The 20,956-nt window shown below is 42.2% G+C and overlaps 1 pseudogene; it reads left to right on the top strand.

The window, feature by feature from the left end:
• The first annotated feature begins 9,684 nt into the window (after window positions 1-9,684).
• On the top strand, window positions 9,685-12,357 carry LOC115107169 (glyoxalase domain-containing protein 4-like; annotated as a pseudogene).
• The last annotated feature ends 8,599 nt before the right edge of the window (window positions 12,358-20,956 follow it).

Consider the following 20,956-nt stretch of genomic DNA (forward strand, 5'->3'; position numbering starts at 1 on the left):
ATTGACATTCTGGAGAGATAAGCACACCCTTAAACGAATCAGGGGAGGCAGTAGTTACTCCTTTACGGGAACAGTATTTGTTGAAACAACCGGTAAAACTTCCACATTGATATTTGTTAGAGAGCTAAACAGGCCTTCCTATCAAACTGTGTATCAGAGAGTTGGCGTTCATTGGTCCCCGAGGGGCTGGAACGAATACAGAATGAGAGAAACTGTGTTATTAGAAACTGTCTGATGTGGACCTTCAACTTTCATTTTTTTCTTGCTCTTTTTACCCTACAAAAGTAATTATTGCATTCCTTCTGAATGATTGGTAGTTTAGCCACTGGCTCACAAGCACTGTACAGTACGCTCCCCATAATCTGCCGACTCAGGGAAGTGTGTGTAACCGATGTCAAATATCTAGCTAGTGGTGCGCTAGTAGCGTTCAACTGGTGGCGTCACTCACTCTGAGACCTTGAAGGAATTGTTTTCCCCTTGGGGGGGCTTTTGTTGTATGTGGCAGGGCTTACAAACGATAACAGATTACAAAGAGAATCCACACACATGGAGCAATAGGTAATGATGCTTCTTGGGTGACAGTCGGCCATGTGTTCAGAGGGTCTCTGGTGCAAGCCCAGGTTAGGACAAGGAGAGGGACGGCGGCAATACTGTTACAAGATGGATAGGCAAAATGTAAAAATCGTGACATTTAACCATCGTAGTTATATTTTATGTCACCAAAGCTGATGTAATAGTCATGTCACATTGTACATTCTTAGATTGTCGTTTTATTTCCATGAGAATTTTCAACTGTCCACTAGGGGCAATGTGAGTGCCTGTTACCATCTAATAGGCTCGGGACGATAAAGGGCAATGGGGATGGGTTATGAGCTATGGTGAGCTACGTCTCCGAACATCTCAGGTTCAATCCCAGCACTCTCCGTTTTAACCCTTGACCTAACCACTTGGCTGAACTTGTTAAAGGGATACTTCACCCAAATTACAAAATGACATATTGGTTTCCTTACCCTGTAAGCAGTCTATGGACAAGGTATAATATTTATTGTTTACAGGAAAACTTACCCTACAACTATAGATGTGGAAAGGACTGGGATGGTGATGATATTAATTAATAACAATTTCGAACCAATTTTGTAAACTGTCCAAAAAGATCCTCAAGTAAGGTGGATCCTTTTAAATATGCTATTGGACCGTAAACAGATTTGTCTAAATAATCTATACGGTCCAATTAATGGTGATCCGTGGTTCTTTGAAAATATGTATAATCCTATATCGAGTTCACATGCAACAAATGACTGTATTATTATGGTGGGAGATTATAATACGGGTTTAACTACCCGATGGACCGTCGAAGGAAATCACACTACAAACGATCACCCTCAAGCACCTAGGGAAATTACAAATATCATGGATACATTAGAACTAGTGGATATATGGAGGCTTAAAATCCTGACCTAGTTAGATATATATGGAGGCTTAATTAAGATAGTCGTCTTGACTACATTCTTGTCTTCCTCCCGCTGGCACCAAAAGTAAAAAAAATAAAACATTTAATGATAGAGGGCAGAATTCGGACAGACCATCAAATAATTAGCATCCACATTATTCTTACAGAATTTCCATGTGCACAAGGATATTGGAAATTGAATCAAAGCCTCCTGGATGACAACCTGTTTTTAACCAAAACAACATCATTTGTAACTGATTTTTCCTGCATAACATAGGCACAGCAAATCACCTCTAAAAAGTGGGGGTTTAACAAGGGTTCTTTTAAGATCCTCAAAGTTCTTCAAAGAACCTTAGGGTTCTTGGCACTAAAAATTGCCCCCAAAAGGTATTTCCAAGAACCCCATAGGAGGTGGGGTTCATCGAGGAACCTCCTTAGTTGGTCAGGGTTCTGATCAACACTGCCGAGGCAGCAGCGTAGCCTAGTGGTTAGAGTGTTGGACTAGTAACCGAAAGGTTGCAAGATCAAGTCCCCAAGGTAAAAATCTGTCATCCTGTCCCTGAAAAAGGCAGTTAACCCACTGTTCCTAGGCCATCATTAAAAATAAGAATTTGTTCTTAACTGACTTGCCTCGTTAAATAAAAGGAACATAAATTCCTAACTGAAAGGACAGCGGGTGCAGGAACTTAAAGGAAAAGATCAACATAAGGTTTGATGTTGTTTGATGAGGATACCATCTATATTTTCATATTTGTGGAAATCTTTCTAAAACACAAAATGGACACAAGTCAATGGATATCAGTCAAGAAAGAGGTAAGAATATGTTGAAGGCCGGCTGTATTTGGTGCAGATGACTGAACTGCTCACCTTTGCATCTGTCTGCAGGCATACAGATAAGGAGGCATACTAAGGTATGCAAATTGGTATTGGTATGTTATGCAGATCACATTTACCATCCCCCTCCTTATCCCTTCAATAAATGTGGACAAATATGGACAAGGCGTATGAAAACCGTAATTAAAACCTTTTTCTTCAGTTCACATTTACGACATAAACTAAAGTATGAATACTGTCGTGTGCATGTATTCTCTATAATGACTTTTGTTTGGACTCACAGAATTCACCCTCCCTACACTTCCCATGACTATATCAGGAAACCTGTTGGATCACCATGCAGTGGAAAACCATTCTGGATACGGAGAACATCAACACATTCACATCAACAGGCCAGAGGATATATACCCATTGGACTTGGGGCTTTGCTGGGAGTTTACCTCATATTTAGATTTATTTATTCTGCTTTGCCACTACAATCATAATAGACGCTCACAACTAAAATATCATGTTATTGTTAAGCATATTATTTTTAATTGACTAGGCAAGTCAGTTAAGAAGAAATTCTTATTTTCAATGACGGCCTAGGAACAGTGGGTTAAATGCCTGTTCAGGGGCAGAACGAATGATTTGTACCTTGTCAGCTTGGGGATTTGAACTTGCAACCTTTCGGTTACTAGTCCAAAGCTCTAACCACTTGGCTACCCTACCGCTCCAACAATAGCAATAATGGGAGGGGGGTTATTTCAAAAATGTACTTTGGGGGGTATTTTTAAAGTAGGTTCTTCGACGATACGTTAAAAGGGGTTCTTTGAAGAACCCTTTTAAAGGGTCCGTGGAAGAATTTATAGATGTTCCCCCACAGTTTCAATTTGAATGATTTTAGAATCCTCAACATAGAAATGCTATCAGAAACTTCTTACAAATGACGAAGTCATCCATGATTCACCAAACAATACTTTAAAAGAGGAAGCAAAATACTTCAAGCATATGTTCTCTTTTCATTTCCCTCCATTTCTACTAACTGAAGTTAACTGTCAGGATTTTTCCCTAATAATTGTGTAAAATTAATAGATTTACATAAAGACTTGAGGGCCAAATTGCAGAGTAGGAACTTCTTGATGCAAATGAAGTCTTTATGCCAGGGAAAACTCCAGGGCTGGATGGCATACCAGTTGAGGTACGTGAAACCTTTTTCAATGTGCTCAAAATACACTATTAGCATGTTTAACCACTTCTATAAAAAAGGTAAACTATAAGATACTCAGAAAGAAGGTCTGATTTCACTATTACTAAAACGGGACCCAGGTGATGAGTATAAAGATTCAGTCCACCTATAAAACTGAAGGCCCCATCTTCAGTGTTGTGATGTAAAAATTCTAGCAACATGCATAGCACAGCGTTTTTTTTTGTTTTTTTTGCTGAATACTATTCATCCTGATCAGACAGGTTTTTTTACATGGTCGATACATTGGAGATAATATAAGACAAGTACTGGAAACAATAGAACACTATAAAAAATCTAAGAAACCAGGTATTCATAGCAGTTTTGAAAATGCTTTTGATAAATTGTATATCATACACTGCAGTTGAGGAACAAATGGGAAAGTAATTCTGCTTTGAAAGTTGATAAATGTGTAACCTCACTTTTGAGAAAATGGCCTTTGAATGTGTTGGTACCTACTGGAGAGCTCTTCTTTGTCTACACCCATTCAGCATCGTTCCCACCCTCTTATGCCTTAGCCCCACCCATTCACATGTGAGGCCATGTGCTAAACAATGAGTATGGTAGTGTACAACAAAGATTTCAAGACTAAACCTGGTTTATACTACTTCTATCTACATGTTTGTATACAGTTGTCGCAGTGACATCAAGAACATTCTATTGTTGTCCGACATCAAACTTGTCATTGTTTTATAATATGTTATTTAACCTTCATTTAACTAGGCAAGTCAGTTTATTTTTATTTTTACAATGACGTGCTACACCGCCCTATACAATAGCCTTCTGTGTTCTCTTTTCGACTCCTTCCGCACCTGCATTCTCCAGTGCGCTTCCACAGGGCATTCCACTGATTTAAAAAATCCAGAAAGTGGAGAGCCTTAGCAACACTTGTGCAGCTCTTCATGATATCTTTAAAAAAAAAGCTGCTTTAGAAAGGATTACATACACATACTAAACAGATAATGTCATAGACAGAGGTGCGCTACATGGCAGACCAATCTGCACTCATCACTCGGCATATCCAGCACATCCATTATCTCAGCCAATCATGGCTAGAGAGAAGGTTCCTGGCTTTTTCCGTGGCTAAAACAACTAGGCTCGTCATTAAACAACTGTACTCATATTTACAGATGGAATACACACTTGCTTTTAAGCCACATGAAAGTTCACTTGTTTCAGAAGGCATTTCTGCCCAAAAATACATTTTGATTAGAATGTGAAGTAGTGACGTGCGACGCACGCCTAGATCCCTGAAACAAATCACAAATCTGCTTTACAAGTCACATAATAAATTGCATGGACTCACTCTGTGTGCGTTAGTAGTGTTTAACATGATTTTTTTTATGTCTACATCATCTCTCTATCCCTCACATACAATTATCTGTAAATTCTCTCAGTCGAGCAGCTAATTTCAAAAACAGAATCAACCACGAAGACGTAAAGAAGGGCACCTATTGTTAGATGGGTAAAAAAACTAAAAACAAAATAGACATTGAATATACCTTTGAGCATGGTAAATGTATTAATTACACTTTGGATGGTCTATCAACACACCCAGACACTACAAAGATACAGGTGTTCTTCCTAACTCATTTGCCAGAAGGAATGAAACCTCTCAGGTTTAATGGCTGGGATATTAAAACTGGATGGATCAACAACATTGTAGTTACTCCACAATACTAACCTAATTGACAGAGTGGAAAGAAGGAGGCCTGTACAGTGATGGTTCCTGAGTGGCCAAGTTACATTTCTGACTTAAGTCTACTTGGCAATCTATGGCAAGACCTGAAAATGATCAACAACCAATTTGACAAAGCTTGTAAAATTCTGAGAAGAATAATGGGCAAATGTTGCAAAATATGTGGATAGCTCTTAGGGACTTACCCAGATAGACTCACAGCTGTAATCGCTACCTAAGGTGCTTCTACAAAGTATTGCCTCAGGGTTGTGAATACTTAAGTAAATGTGGTACTGTATTTCTGTTCATTTTCAGTTTGCCAAAAAATTCTAAAAACATGTTTCCACTGTCTCATTATAGGGTGTGTGTAGATTGGTAAGAAAAAAATGGAATACATTTTTATCCAAATCCGTTTAATTCCGTTTGCTTCTGTTTAAGAAACATTTTTCAACAGAATTGGCGGAATGAACACACCCCTGATCACAGGCAAACACAGTTCACTTTCATAGCAGCCACATAAAACAGCATTATCACTTTGCTCTTTGTATATATTTCTCCTTCTCGCTACTATCTACGTGCTAACCTCCTCTCACCTTTTCCTTTCATTTCTGGACTTCCGTGCACAACACATCAGTTGTCTGTGACCAGGCGAAAAAACCTTTCCAAGCTAACCTTCATATCATGACCGCTATCCGCTACACACAGCCTTCATCATTGTCATGTTATAGTTGACAACTAGAACTAACGAGTTAGTAAACCCGCTAGAGTCATGCAGAACAGGGGCAATACATTAATCAAATCAAAAGATTACCTTGACTAGGAAAAGTTCCAGTGTTGCATAGCCATAGCAAGCTACCTAACATAGCACCCCTCTCTGTTCGAGCAGGGTGTTTGAGTAGGCTAAACTAGCTAGCTGCTTTCGCTAGCTATGTGAAAATAAAGAAAATACAACAAAAAATTGTCTATGGAAGGGGGTGAAAACCATTAGCCGCTAGGTTTTGTATTGAAGTCAATGTACCCAGAGGAAGACAGAAGCTAGCTGTCCTCTGGCCACACCATGGTGCTACCCTACAGAGTGCTGCTGCGGCTACTGTAGACCTTAATGGCAAAACAGTATTGTTTTGATCAATTATTTAGTGACGTGAATATATTTAGTATAGTTTTATCTAAAAATGTTTGTTTTTTAAAGAAATTCACTGAGAAAGATGGTCCCTCCCTTCCTGCTGCACTGGTGCACAGCCTCATAGAGGCTCTCTCTCTCTCTCGCACATTCTTTGCATACTGGGAGTGTTGGGTGCATGCTGGGAATTGTATGAGCGAGTGTTGTCTGGAGTTAGATCGCCTGTTTTCTTTTTGTTTCCTTTTCTTGATGGTTTGCCTTTTTCTATTCATGATTAAGTTTCTCATTATTTTTTATTTTTGTGGTAGAATAAAATATATTGTATTTCTTGTTGGAATTACCCTGGTTTTGGTGGAGATGGCGACCCACATGGGGACGCTGTCCCTTGTCACTTTGGCATAGCTTTAGGTGTGTTACTGAAGCTACTGTCATTGTGGAGTTTCTGGTTGCCGTAGGTGAGAAGGTAGGATATGAGAATGTTGCTTACGCGTCGTGGATGAATAAAGCGGTGGTGGTTTTTCTTGTTGATCGGATGGTTGAGCATGACGTACCTCTTAAAGGTCTGTTTATTCAAGTTACGCCGCTTTTTTCTCCATCAAAAAGGGTCACTCTTTAGAATGTATCGCCGTTTATTCCCATTGAGTTATTGGAGCGCGAATGATTATGGTTTGGGAAGATTGCAAGTTAATTTAAGATTGTCCCGTTGGGCTGCAACCAGAAGGTTGCGAGAGAGACTTTGTAAGTATTGTTTAAAGTCAAGTATAACAACGGACTGTATACGGCTTATGCTAGTATGTGTAGTCAACGGTGTTTTGAGTGTGGGCATGTTGGCCATAAGCGACATGCTTCCCGAAAAGGGAGAAGGTGGAGGGGGGGACGCGGGTGGTCCTCATAACGCCTGGGCCCACTAATGTAGGGAGAGGTGGGCTGACAGTGGTAGAGCAGTCACCTGTTGCTGAGGAACAAGTTGTCCATGTTGAGGATACTGAGTTACAGCTTGTACCAGAGGGGAACATCAGCCTCAGTTATGCGACAGACAAATATTGTTGTAGGAGGTAAGGATGGATTTGGGGAGCCATTTCCACAGACGGGTGAGGAGATGCCCAGTACGAGTGATGGGGTACAGGAGGGGGTTTAGGTGGAGCTAGTCTCCCAGGTAGTTGAGGAGATGTCCACTACGAGTAATGGGGTACAGGAGGGGGTTCAGGTGGAACTAGTCCCCCAGGTAGTGGAGGAGATGCCCGGCATGAGTGATGGGGTGCAAGTGGGGAGTGTTGAGAGGGATGTGGCTGAGGGGAGTCAGGGGTCTGTGGCCTCAGTTGAGGAGGATCAGGAGAAGGATATGGCCATCTCTTTTGATATGATAGCAGCTGGTGAATACTCCTATTTACAATTTAGAGGAGGTAAATGGGTTCCTGGATCAGACTTTTGGGAAATCTGTCAAATTGGCAGATTTCTTTGATGTTGATACGTTTTTGAGGTCAGCTGTTGTGTTACAGAAGACGGTGGGGTTGGACCAGTTGAGTGTGAAGAAGCGTTTCCGCTTGAGGAAATTTGTTACTGCTGTCATGGCAGCAACAGCTAGTGGGAAACGTGGTAAGGTTCAGAGAAGATTAAAACAATGATAAGGACCATGCCTTTGTCATGTCTTTGGCTATGCCGCATTAAGTGATATGACATGCTATTCTATAAAATCCTTTCTCTGTAATTAATATTACCTGATTGAGCTAATCATGTAAATGTAATTAACTAGAAAGGCGGGGCACCACAAAATAATATTTATAGAGCAGTGATCTTCCGAATAAACTCTTAAAGACCTAGTAATATTTTACATCAATAGCAGTCAATATTAATTGACACCTTATTTCAGTCTCATCTGAAAGTTGTAAATTATTGTAAATTGAATCAGCAATACAAAATTGGGTTTAATTATGTATTTACTTAATACCTAACTAATCACACAGAATTATATATACACAGGATGAATCAGACCTTGATTACAAATTATGTCATAAAGGAAAAGTCCCTAGCGGACGGAACAGATATGACAGCTGGTTACACAAAGGAAAGTGGGTTGGGTTTGAGTGAAAGAGCGGGAAGACTGAAGAACAAAGAGAGAAGCGATGTCTCTATCGGGCTGTAGGCAGCTACTCTATCTTAAATACAGAATCTTATGCATTCTAAATTACAGCCCATTTGGGAAGGAAAATGCAATAAATATTTACTCTGAGCTGCGCTTCGGTAGGTTGGTCGTAGATGCTGGTCGTGTTGTCAAACAGAGATCTTCCTGTCCTCGGAACAATGTCTCTGGTGGTAAATTGGATACATTGTATTAACATTGTTGTGTGGTAGACGGGATACTCTGTGTGTCCTTTCCTAGCCCACGTTTACAGCGGCCGCTGCTAACTCAACGGCTAGGAGGTATCACTTCTGTAGTGAATAAGAGTTCAAAGTTCAAACCATTCGCAAGCAAAGCGCACCCTGAGGTAGGCTTTATTCTGTAGCTATTATCTGAACCCTTCTGACATCGGATTGTCATCCTAATGTACCCGGAACAGGAAGTTATATTGTCGACAAGACTTTATATAGGAAGGGAGAGGGCGTGTTTCATAGTTTATAACCAATGTTTCTTCACGTGGGCGGGCCACTGAGTCGGGCCTAATTCACTCATGAAAACCCAATTCTCACATTTTAGAAGCTAAAATAAGCACAAATAATTTCATATTAAAACATTTAAGTTGCACAACAATTCCTTGAGAATCTGATAACTATAACGTGTACACCGTCCACTGTACCGTTTATGCCATCCTATCATTGATGAGAATGTCTCAGATGACAACCGAACTGACATCCTATTCATTAAGTACCAACACATATGTTCAGCTGGTTGGATTACCAAAATATGTGTAATTTCCCCCTACCTTCTGATGTGCCCAGAATCTCTATGTTAACCAAGGGATTTTCAATAGTCACATCAGTAGGGTAGAGAGGAAAAAGGGGGGAGAGGTATTTATGACTGTCATAAACCTACCCCCAGGCCAACGTCATGACACCTTATACTGTAGGGTGTTTTTTCACTTTGTCTTGTTTCTCTGTTGTTTCTTCTATTTTTCTTTTCTCTTTTCTATATTGACAATCAATTGCAAGGATCCTTAATCAACGCAGACAAACTGAGTGTGATATATAATTGTATAGTACGTAGCAAACTCACTTGGGTTATAGTGGCTTTGAGGCGAGCCTTGCATTTCGTTTTCAACGTGGGTGACAGAAGCAAAACGGACACCTTTTAAGGAGATGTGCTCGGCATGAAGATTTTGCGTCACAAAGAGTTTGAAGAAGGATGTAAGGGCCCTTATGATAGAAAATGGAGCAAGACAATGGTCGGCTTTGGGCTAGAGGATGATGACTTTGTGGCTGAACTGATCAACAATTATAGAGTGGGAGAATTTCACCTAGGCAATGACTTCCTAGGTTTGACTCTGTAGTCTGGCCAGGCTGTCAGCACTGCTAAGCAGCTTGCTTGGCCCCTCACTGAGGTTGGAAAGGCCCTCTATCTGGCTGAGGCCCCAGGAGGTTATCGCTTCTGCCTGGTGGACATAGAACTGCCTCCCAATGATCCTGTACAGAAGTTATGTCAGGCAGGGTCTGACCTGCAGAAATCAATACACGGCTGCTCCTCCCTGATGAAGGGGAGAGAGAGCAATGAGGAGACTGTGCTGATGGAATTCGCATACACTCCGTGTAAACTGGAGCTTCACAACATTGTTGGGACAGTGGATCATGGGCGGATAGAATTATCCTGTCCACGTGAGCAGTTGGCAGATCTTGAAGCCTTGATGACAAAAGAAAACCATAAAATCCTTACTATCTTGGTTAGCCTGGACACTCCTGGGATGGTTTGGTTAGCCTGGACACTCCTGGGACGGTTTGGTTAGTCTGGACACTCCTGGGAAGGCTTGATTAGCCTGGACACTCCTGGGACGGTTTGGTTAGTCTGGACACTCCTGGGAAGGCTTGATTAGCCTGGACATCCCTGGGAAGGCTTGATTAGCCTGGACACCCCTGGGAAGGCTTGGTTTGTCTGAACATCCCTGTGAAGGCTTGGTTAGCCTGGACATCCCTGGGAAGGCTTGGTTAGCCTGGACATCCCTGGGAAGGCTTGATTAGCCTGGACACCCCTGGGAAGGCTTGGTTTGTCTGGACATCCCTGGGAAGGCTTGGTTTGTCTGGACACCCCTGGGAAGGCTTGGTTTGTCTAGACATCCCTGGGAAGGCTTGATTAGCCTGGACACCCCTGGGAAGGCTTGGTTTGTCTGGACATCCCTGGGAAGGCTTGATTAGCCTGGACACCCCTGGGAAGGCTTGGTTTGTCTGGACATCCCTGGGAAGGCTTGGTTTGTCTGGACACCCCTGGGAAGGCTTGGTTTGTCTGGACATCCCTGGGAAGGCTTGATTAGCCTGGACACCCCTGGGAAGACTTGGTTTGTCTGGACATCCCTGGGACGGCTTGATTAGCCTGGACATCCCTGGGAAGGCTTGATTAGCCTGGACACCCCTGGGAAGGCTTGGTTTGTCTGAACATCCCTGTGAAGGCTTGGTTAGCCTGGACACCCCTGGGAAGGCTTGATTAGCCTGGACACCCCTGGGAAGGCTTGGTTTGTCTGAACATCCCTGGGAAGGCTTGGTTAGCCTGGACACCCCTGGGAAGGCTTGGTTTGTCTGGACATCCCTGGGAAGGCTTGGTTAGCCTGGACACCACTCGGAAGGCTTGGTTTGTCTGGACATCCCTGGGAGGCTTGGTTAGCCTGGACACCGCTGGGAAGGCTTGGTTTGTCTGGACATCCCTGGGAATGCTTGGTTTGTCTGGACATCCCTGGGAAGGCTTGGTTAGCCTGGACACCCCTGGGAAGGCTTGGTTAGCCTGGACATCCCTGGGAAGGCTTGGTTTGTCTGGACACCCCTGGGAAGGCTTGGTTAGCCTGGACAACCATGGGAAGGCTACAGTAGAAGTGGTCATTTGGGCTGATTCAGATGCCCATGAGATATGCTTTGTTGTTTCAGTATTTATTGTGTTGTGGGTTCCCAGACCCAATAAAGGTTATTTCAAACTCAAACACTCTCTCTCTCTATATATTTTTTTCTCCCTCCCCCTCCCTCCCTCCCTCCCTCCCTCCCTCCCCCCTCCCTATCTCTTTCTTTTCTCTCTCTCCCTCTCTTTCTCTTTGTTTTCTCTGTCTCTCTTTGTTTTCTCTCTCTCTCTTTGTTTTCTCTCTCCCTCACTCTCTTTCTTTTCTCTCTCTCCCTCTTTATTTTCTCTCTCTCTCTCTCCCTCACTCTCTTTCTTTTCTATCTCTCTCTCTCTTTTTTCTCTCTCTCTTTGTTTTCTCTCTTCCTCGCTCTCTTTCTTTTCTCTCTCTCGCTCCCTCTTTATTTTCTCTCTAACCTCTCTCTCCCCCTCTCTCTTTTCTCTCTCGCTCTCTCTTTCTCTCTCTTCTCTCTCTCTCTCTCTCTCTCAATGAATATTGTAGATACTTGTTGAACCTCTCTGGATTACAACCAAACTATGATAACTATACCATATTAAAAGCCCCTAAGGTTGATCTCTGCGCCCCTACAGAAGTCTGATTAGCCTAGAGATATCCTTTGTTGTTTGCATTGGACACATCTCAACCCACCACATCCACCTGCGTCGCACTTCCACATCTGTTGTGAAAGGTGACAGAGCTGAAGCAGTGTTTGTCAGACCATGACCCATCCCGAAAAACATCTTGGCCTAAAAACTATTATGGAAATGGAAAACCTCCATGGAAATATTAGACTCTCACGAACAGAGTGGTTTTCCATTTTGCTCTACGAGCCCCAGCTAGTGTTCTGAGACTCGTCTGATGTTGGTACAACCGATCTGCCAACTTCAGTCCTTAGCGTCCGAACAGTTCGGACTACACACCACTCTTTGGAACGATGAGACTCTCACGAACATGTACATGTCGGTTGTTGTGCTCTAGGACTTCCACAGGCCTCACAAGACCCGCCTGACCAGCAAAAAATGAATGGAAGTGTTTATGGAGTCTGTTTACTGCCGAAAATAAGGGGTTAAATACACGTACAAAAAAATGCTTATAATGTTTCCTGATCTTTCTTATATCTCTCAGACAGATACTTCAGAATAAACTAACTGACATTTTTGGGGGATTGACTATCTCTTGTTCAATGTAGTGACTCTATTATTCAATGTATTTGTATGGGCTAAAAAGGACAACTTACATTTTTTTATCAAATAATTGTAAAATATACATTTTTGTACACTTAAAATGTAAATAGCAAAATGATCATTGGTATGACCTTAAAAATATTCCATATAGCATAGTAAAACCTGTGAAGAGACAGAATCAGTAGATCACTTATTCTGGTATTGCCCCAACGCAGTTTGTTTCTGGTCGTAATTTGTAAATCGCAATCGGTTGATAATATGTGATTAGAAAGGTTCAGAATCTATCTAAGACATTCGCAGCACAGTTGAAAAACATATGGAATTCAAGAGATGGAAATGGGATTGGCTGAGAGACGTTGAGAGGTGGATTTAATCTTTGATAGGGGGATGGATGGCCCCAAACAATAAAGGGATTTTACTTTGTGTTCTGTTGAAGTGTGTGATCGTTGATTGTGAGATTAAAGCCAATTGTACTAACCTAATTTAACAAAATACATTTACAATATTGAAAACTCACAATTACAAAGAAAACCTCTAAAACAGACGGAGAGAGTTGCCGTAACTGCAGGCAACAGAGATTATGGAGTGTGTGTGGCCGTTTTGATTACAGAGTGTGCTAGTTCACGTCCTGTTAGCGTGACGTTTAGGCATTCATTCCAAGTGGTTAAGGTCAGGTAACTTCACCATTCTAAGAACGGCTTGGCAGTGGATAATCTGTTGGAGCACGGCCTGCACAATTTACATTCTCAAGCATGGTTACTGATTTTCTGATTTTAAAGTACGTCTTGGGGCAAAAAAAAAAGAGAAAATAATTAAATGTCACTTATAATCCATTGAAAATTCATAACAGTCGATCCAGGCCTCTGGGTTATCCAAGGTCTCTGGGAGTCCAGCAGCAGTCATCTCATTTTAAACGGCCCATCTTTGATTGATCTGCCCTATGTCTCAGAGTCGCTCTGAGAGGGGAATACCCAGGTTGATTGATCGAGACTACGAGTCTGTAATGGAAAAATAAAGAGAGTGAACAAATGTGAACGATGATGAAGATGTGTCTAGTGACTTGCTGGCGTCGAGGCTCAGCCTGATGGACACAATCACGATTTATGGCATTGTTTGCATGACAGACCATCTGTGGGCTATCATAGCGGTCATACACATATTATCTGTGGCAACTCAATGAAGATAGATTCCCACAGAAGTCTTAGGGTCACTGAAGCCAGAGGAGAGGTGAATACTGATGAAACTTGAATCGATGAAATGAATGTTACTGTGTGAAATAAATTGTCACATTTGGATTGTTTAAAGAGATCATAAAGAGCCATGGGCGTTTTGCTATGCTTCATTTCTACTGTAAGTGCTATGGATTTATTGTCACAGAGAAACTAATGGCGGATAGTTCGAAGTGAGGGACACACGGGTGCGCTCTGATCATTACATTTTTTTTTAAGCTGGGTTTCTGTACAGCACTTTGAGATATCAGCTGATGTACGAAGGGCTATATAAATACATTTGATTTGATTTAGATAAGAGGTGTGATGATTAGATCCCAGAATGTGTTTTCATGCCTTTGTTTAAATGTTTTGGGCCAAGCAAAGTGATGTTAATTGGAAGATTGGAAGATATTGGGAGTTGGCATTCTTGGAAAGAATCAAAGCTGGGTTTAAACGGTGGTCATGGAGTCATTGGCAAACCGATTTCCTGATGTACGTTTTTTATGTCATAGTGGTGAATTTTCTATGAGGTTAAAAGACTGAGTATTCTTTTCATTGTGAGGATTTCTGGTATGTACCATCTGTTAATTGTATTCTTATTTAATTGTAATGAATCAAATCATTTTTTAAATGGATACCGAACGTAGTCCTCACATTCCCGAGTAATATTCCTTGATTTATTATTTTTGTTTAATGGTAAATGTTTTTATACATAGCATATATGCTCGCTCTCTAACTGTGTATCTCTGAGCTAGGGTTAACTCAATCATTTAATGCCAGGACATTGATTGCAAGATACTAGCTCTTTGTTCCTTAGCCTCTTAGTTAATTGCATAACGGTAAACATAAACATGTGCATCTAATAATATTCTTTACGCAAGGCTCGCAACCTTGGCTATACCCACTAGATACGATCATGGGCCTATAGCATTCGAATAATAATGGAGTCAGATAGTACATTGTATCAGGGTCATAGACCCGGTACACTTAGTACATTGCCATTATTCTACAAGTCAATGTGATCGCAGGGCTTTAAGCTTCAGCAGTCCTCTCCTATGAATGCCCGTTCTCTCTCTCTCTCCTCTCCCTCATCCTCTCCCCTCCTCTTCAGCTTGAGTTTTGACCCTCCCTCCTTTCCTCCCTTATCTGATTGAAAGCAGCTAGTCTAGTCATCAATAAGGCTGAATAGAGCTGGCCAGCTATATTTATGTATTCATTAACACTCTCCAGATGTAGCCGTCTTCAGATCGTTTCTCGCACACGCACACACAACCACCACACACACACACATACAACCACCCACCCACGCACACACACACGCACGCACGCACGCACGCACACACACACACACACACACACACACACACACACACACACACACACACACACACACTCACTCTCTGGAGGCCCGATGAGCTTCCCACTATGACTACAAATAATCCATATCTTTTGGTTTTATGGCTTTTATTATTATGAATATAAACTGAATTCATTTGATGTTTATTTATTTTGTTAGATTTATCAGGAAGGCTAAAAGCACTGGTGTTTCTTCTCTGTGACATGGTCAGGTTCCCATGGTCCAGCATCCTGGTCTTTGCTTCATGGCCTCTGTCAGAATGGACTGCAATGCACCATAATCAAGAGATTAAGGGCTACACTAAAACATGTGGGTTCCTCAAGGGTTCTTTGGGAAGGGTGATGGTTCTATGTGGAACCATACCAACCCAAAGAACTCTTTGTGCCCTTCAATGGTTCTTTGCAGTTCAAAAAAGGGCCATTTCCCTTTTAACCTAACATGTAGGTTGAGAATAAGGTGAGAGTGTCATTCCAGTTTATGTAATGTGTTGTGTTATGTTATTGCATATTATATATGACTATAACGAGTGATGGTGTCTTGTGATAGAATCACATATTGCCTTGTGTCAACTGAGAGTGGATGACTAAGTCAGTAGTTCTCCATTGTCGCCTCAGGGACCCAGCCGTTTCAGAGCACCTGGTTCAACTTGTTAATAAACACAATAATAAAACCTATGGAATTTTGACAATATAATGCTGTTAAACCAGAATAAATAAAAACCTGTGTGGTTCTACAAAGAACCTTTCAGATTGAGAATGATTCTGTATAGAACCATTCTCCATTTAAGGATCTATAAAGAACCATAAACAGCATTCTATATAGCCTCAAAAAGGTTGTAACCATAGCAGAACACTTTTTGGTGCTATATAGAACCATTTTGTATTGTTCTTTATAGAACCTTAGGAAAGGACTTTTTATAGCACCATACAGGTTCTAATTATAGCCTTGTAAAAAAAGCTATCACATAGCACCAAATAGGGCTCAGCTATGGTTACAAGCCAAATAACCCACACTATATAGAACCATTTGTTTTTAGTGAGCAGATTCAATCACATTTACATCAGCATGGTGTAGCAGACACTGCCGGTGGATACAACGAAACCACACCCACTATAATCCGACAAATCACATGCAGACGCCTTAGATGTTCAATAAGCCGCGTTACAAATGAAAACGTTTAAATACTGGTAGGCATGAATCTCCCCAATCTAAATCAACAAGAGAACATGCATTATCTTAACATCAATAGTTGGACATTTGAGAGACATTATCTCTAGCGTTGATAGAGCCTACACTTCCTGCCTCTGTTTTGAACTTCTAGCGCAGCAGGGATAATAATGAAGGGAGTGGTTTGTGACCACCGCTCACCGATATGTCAGCTCATACCACAGTTATACCTCCAACACCGCCAAAACATCTGCTATGTGGCTGTCGGCCAACGTTGGTTTAACGCTGGTTAATGCTGAGTGAATCCAAGCCAAACTTAAATATCCATAGCTTAACACTGACCATGGCACCTTAGACATTTTTTTTTTTACAGAAGGTACAGATATATAGTCTAGAAGAGAGGTCTGTTGCCATTCACCATACAGTATGTGATTGTAGAATCTCACACATTTACTGTCAAACAATGGATATTGAACGGGCTGTTATTCCCTTGTAGACTTACCTCTTTCTATCATCAACCTATTTAGAACCATATAGTTTTCTTTGGCTGAATCCCACAGATTTCCCTGTAAAGATCTGTGGATCCCAGCCGAGCCTGTCTCTCTGTCTCTCTGTCTCTCTGTCTCTCTGTCTCTCTGTTTCTCTGTCTCTCTGTTTCTCTGTCTCTCTGTCTCTCTGTCTCTCTGTTTCTGTTTCTCTGTCTCTCTGTCTTTCTGTCTCTCTGTCTCTCTGTCTCTCTGTCTCTCTGTCTCTCTGTCTCTCTGTTTCTCTGTTTCTCCGCTGCTGTGACGGATTGAGGAATTCTGTGGGACATGTGAAGAGTTCCAGAAAGTCAACCTCTTTCCGTTCCAGAAAGGCTCTGTGTGTTCCTGTCCCACTTTCTCACCAGTCTGTGTGTGTATGTGTGTGTGTGTGTGTGTGTGTGTGTGTGTGTGTGTGTGTGTGTGTGTGTGTGTGTGTGTGTGTGTGTGTGTGTGTGTGGATAAAGAGAATAACCATAAACTCTATAGGGAAGCCTGTCACATCTAATAGTAGCAGCTCCGTCTGCAGTCTCTCCGTCTCCAGTCCCTCCGTCTCCAGTCTCTCCGTCTCCAGTCCCTCCGTCTCCAGTCCCTCCGTCTCCAGTCTCTCCGTCTCCAGTCTCTCCGTCTCCAGTCTCTCCGTCTCCAGTCTCTCCATCTCCAGTCTCTCCGTCTCCAGTCTCTCCATCTCGTCTCTCCGTCTCCAGTCTCTCCGTCTCCAGTCTCTCCGTCTCCAGTCCCTCCATCTCCAGTCTCTCCATCTCGTCTCTCCGTCTCCAGTCTCTCCAGTCTCTCCGTCTCCAGTCCCTCCATCTCCAGTCTCTCCATCTCGTCTCTCCGTCTCCAGTCTCTCCAGTCTCTCCATCTCCAGTCCCTCCATCTCCAGTCTCTCTGTCTCCAGTCTCTCCATCTCCAGTCCCTCCGTCTCCAGTCTTTCCGTCTCCAGTCTCTCCATCTCCAGTCCCTCCGTCTGCAGTCTCTCTTGTTTTCCAAGTATTTACATTTCTGTTTTGCATTCCATTCACCGCCAGTGTAAGAACTTCTAACTAATGCTTACAAAGTCTGGGACAGGGGAGTTTTCCAAGACTTCCAAGATAATACTGTCTACTCTCTTGCACCTGTACATTACCTTGTCATCCATAATCTTTCTTTATCACTTTAGATCTCACGCACCTCTGGTATCAGCCCCCTAAAAAGCCTGTTGTTGAAAAAGAGACATGGGAGTAATTGTTAAATGAGTGGCTTCAAAGTAATGTTTAAGTGATGTCATAGCTCGGAGAACCGCTGACATCTTTATTATCCCCCCCTTGCGTACGTTAGTTAGTGACTCTGCCTCCATCATAAGGTCATAGGCTCCGGCAGATGTTTTCCACAGGGTTGCTGTGAGAAGGCGGGAAGCTGTCTGGAAAAAGAAAACCCATTAATATAATGAGTGTGGGAACGGATGCGATATTAGGCCTTCTGTGATACGCTCGCACCACCATTACTTTATTCATGGCAGAGCTACACAAACACTGGCATGGTGGGCATACTGGAAATAGAAAAAAAAGAGTCCAAAATAAGATAATCGTGCGATGGATGGACAAAAGTGACAAGGAAGGATGGATGGAGGGACAAAAGAGACAAGGAAGGATGGATGGAGGGACAAAAGAGACAAGGAAGGATGGATGGAGGGACAAAAGAGACAAGGAAGGATGGATGGATGGACAAAAGAGACAAGGAAGGATGGATGGATGAACAAAAGAGACAAGGAAGGATGGATGGATGGACAAAAGAGACAAGGAAGGATGGATGGAGGGACAAAAGAGACAAGGAAGGATGGATGGAGGGACAAAAGAGACAAGGAAGGATGGATGGAGGGACAAAAGAGACAAGGAAGGATGGATGGAGGGACAAAAGAGACAAGGAAGGATGGATGGAGGGACAAAGAGACAAGGAAGGATGGATGGAGGGACAAAAGAGACAAGGAAGGATGGATGGAGGGACAAAAGAGACAAGGAAGGATGGATGGAGGGACAAAAGAGACAAGGAAGGATGGATGGAGGGACAAAAGAGACAAGGAAGGATGGATGGAGGGACAAAAGAGACAAGGAAGGATGGATGGATGGACAAAAGAGACAAGGAAGGATGGATGGATGGACAAAAGAGACAAGGAAGGATGGATGGAGGGACAAAAGAGACAAGGAAGGATGGATGGAGGGACAAAAGAGACAAGGAAGGATGGATGGAGGGACAAAAGAGACAAGGAAGGATGGATGGAGGGACAAAAGAGACAAGGAAGGATGGATGGAGGGACAAAAGAGACAAGGAAGGATGGATGGAGGGACAAAAGAGACAAGGAAGGATGGATGGAGGGACAAAAGAGACAAGGAAGGATGGATGGAGGGACAAAAGAGACAAGGAAGGATGGATGGATGGACAAAAGAGACAAGGAAGGATGGATGGATGGACAAAAGAGACAAGGAAGGATGGATGGAGGGACAAAAGAGACAAGGAAGGATGGATGGAGGGACAAAAGAGACAAGGAAGGATGGATGGAGGGATGTGTGGATAGAGAAACGGTCTGACATTGACCGGTAGTCAGGTGAGTTAAGTGAACAGCTGGTGGTAATAGTTGTGCGATGTTTAGAATGTGTCTGACTACTGATATGAACTTCCAGTATGACTTTCAGTTCAATATTACGTGAGAGTTTGTTGAGTCCATATTGGGGTCAAATTAAAAACTTGGGGAGGCGACAGTGATTCAGTGGTCAATTAATGATGGGACCTTTACGGCAGTATGTCACATAGAAAGAGATCAGGAAATGTTAGTTGAATATACATTTTTTTGTAGTCACTTACTAACCTAAAGCTAACCCAACTAACTAATCTAAATAAATGTGCGGATATGGGATGATTATCACCAACTGACACATCCATTGTCCCAGCCGTGATGGAATGGGATAGAACTAAGAAATAGAACTAGAGATCCTATGGGAACAATAGTCATGGAACTGGAATCAATTTATATGGTAATAGTTAGAAAGGGATGAAGGAAGAATTACAGGGACGTTATCAATGTCACTTTTCTCTAGGAAATACATCTGCTAAATTGAAGCCTCGGTGAATAGAGCTGAATTAATTCATACCGAATGATCTCTCTCTCTCTCTCTCTCTCTCTCTCTCTCTCTCTCTCTCTCTCTCTCTCTCTCTCTCTCTCTCTCTCTCTCTCGCTCTCTCTCAATACAGGTTGTTTTATCTTATAAACACATTTCCTCAAACAACAACACTGTGGTTTTTCAAAAGAATAGGCATTGTATATAGAAATTATTTCTTTCATCAAGTGCTTATTAATCAGAGGGTTACTATAAGAAAGAGAGACAGAGCGAGAGAGAGAGAGACATTTCCATAGCTGATTTTATACAAGGTATAAATGTGGCATCGAGCTGATGATTCATTCTCTATGAACTGGGGTGTAGCAGCATGTGAATAGGATTTAGGGCTTATGTCCAGTGTTCTGTGACATTATCTCAGTAATTACAACCTCGCCCACTCACACCTGTAGCTCCGTTTATTATACGCACGCACGCACGCATGCACGCACGCACACACACACACACACACACACACACACACACACACATACACACACGCACACACGCACGCATGCTCGCGCACACACACACACACACCCACACACACACACACACACCCACACACACACACACACCTGCAACCCCAGGTTGCTGGCGTGGTCTGTGGAAGAACATATAGATGAAAAAGGAGAGGAAAAAGTTGAGTTAGTTGAGTAGAAAAAAAATCTCATTCCTCGTAAAAATGTTAAATGCGAAAATGAAGGGGTTTGGCTCTCAATAAGGCACCTGAGAGGTATTACAGTACAATAAATTCCCCAGAATGTTCTCAAGTGGGGTAAGAGAAAGCAAAGGACATATTTGGAAGGAGGGAGCGAGATGAAAGAGGGAAGAGAGGTTGAAAGAAAAAAGATTGCTCTTCTTTTGCAAAATGTTCCTAAAGTTGTAAAAAAAAAGATAATGTGCTACTAAAAAGATAATGTGCTACTAAAAACATAATGTGCTACTAAAAAGATAATGTGCTACTAAAAAGATGTGTTACCATGTGCTACTAAAAAGACAATTTGTAACTAAAAAGATCATGTGCTAATAAAAAGATCATGTGCTACTA

Source organism: Oncorhynchus nerka, linkage group LG23, assembly GCF_034236695.1.
Source record: "Oncorhynchus nerka isolate Pitt River linkage group LG23, Oner_Uvic_2.0, whole genome shotgun sequence".
Classification (NCBI taxonomy): Eukaryota; Metazoa; Chordata; class Actinopteri; order Salmoniformes; family Salmonidae; genus Oncorhynchus; species Oncorhynchus nerka.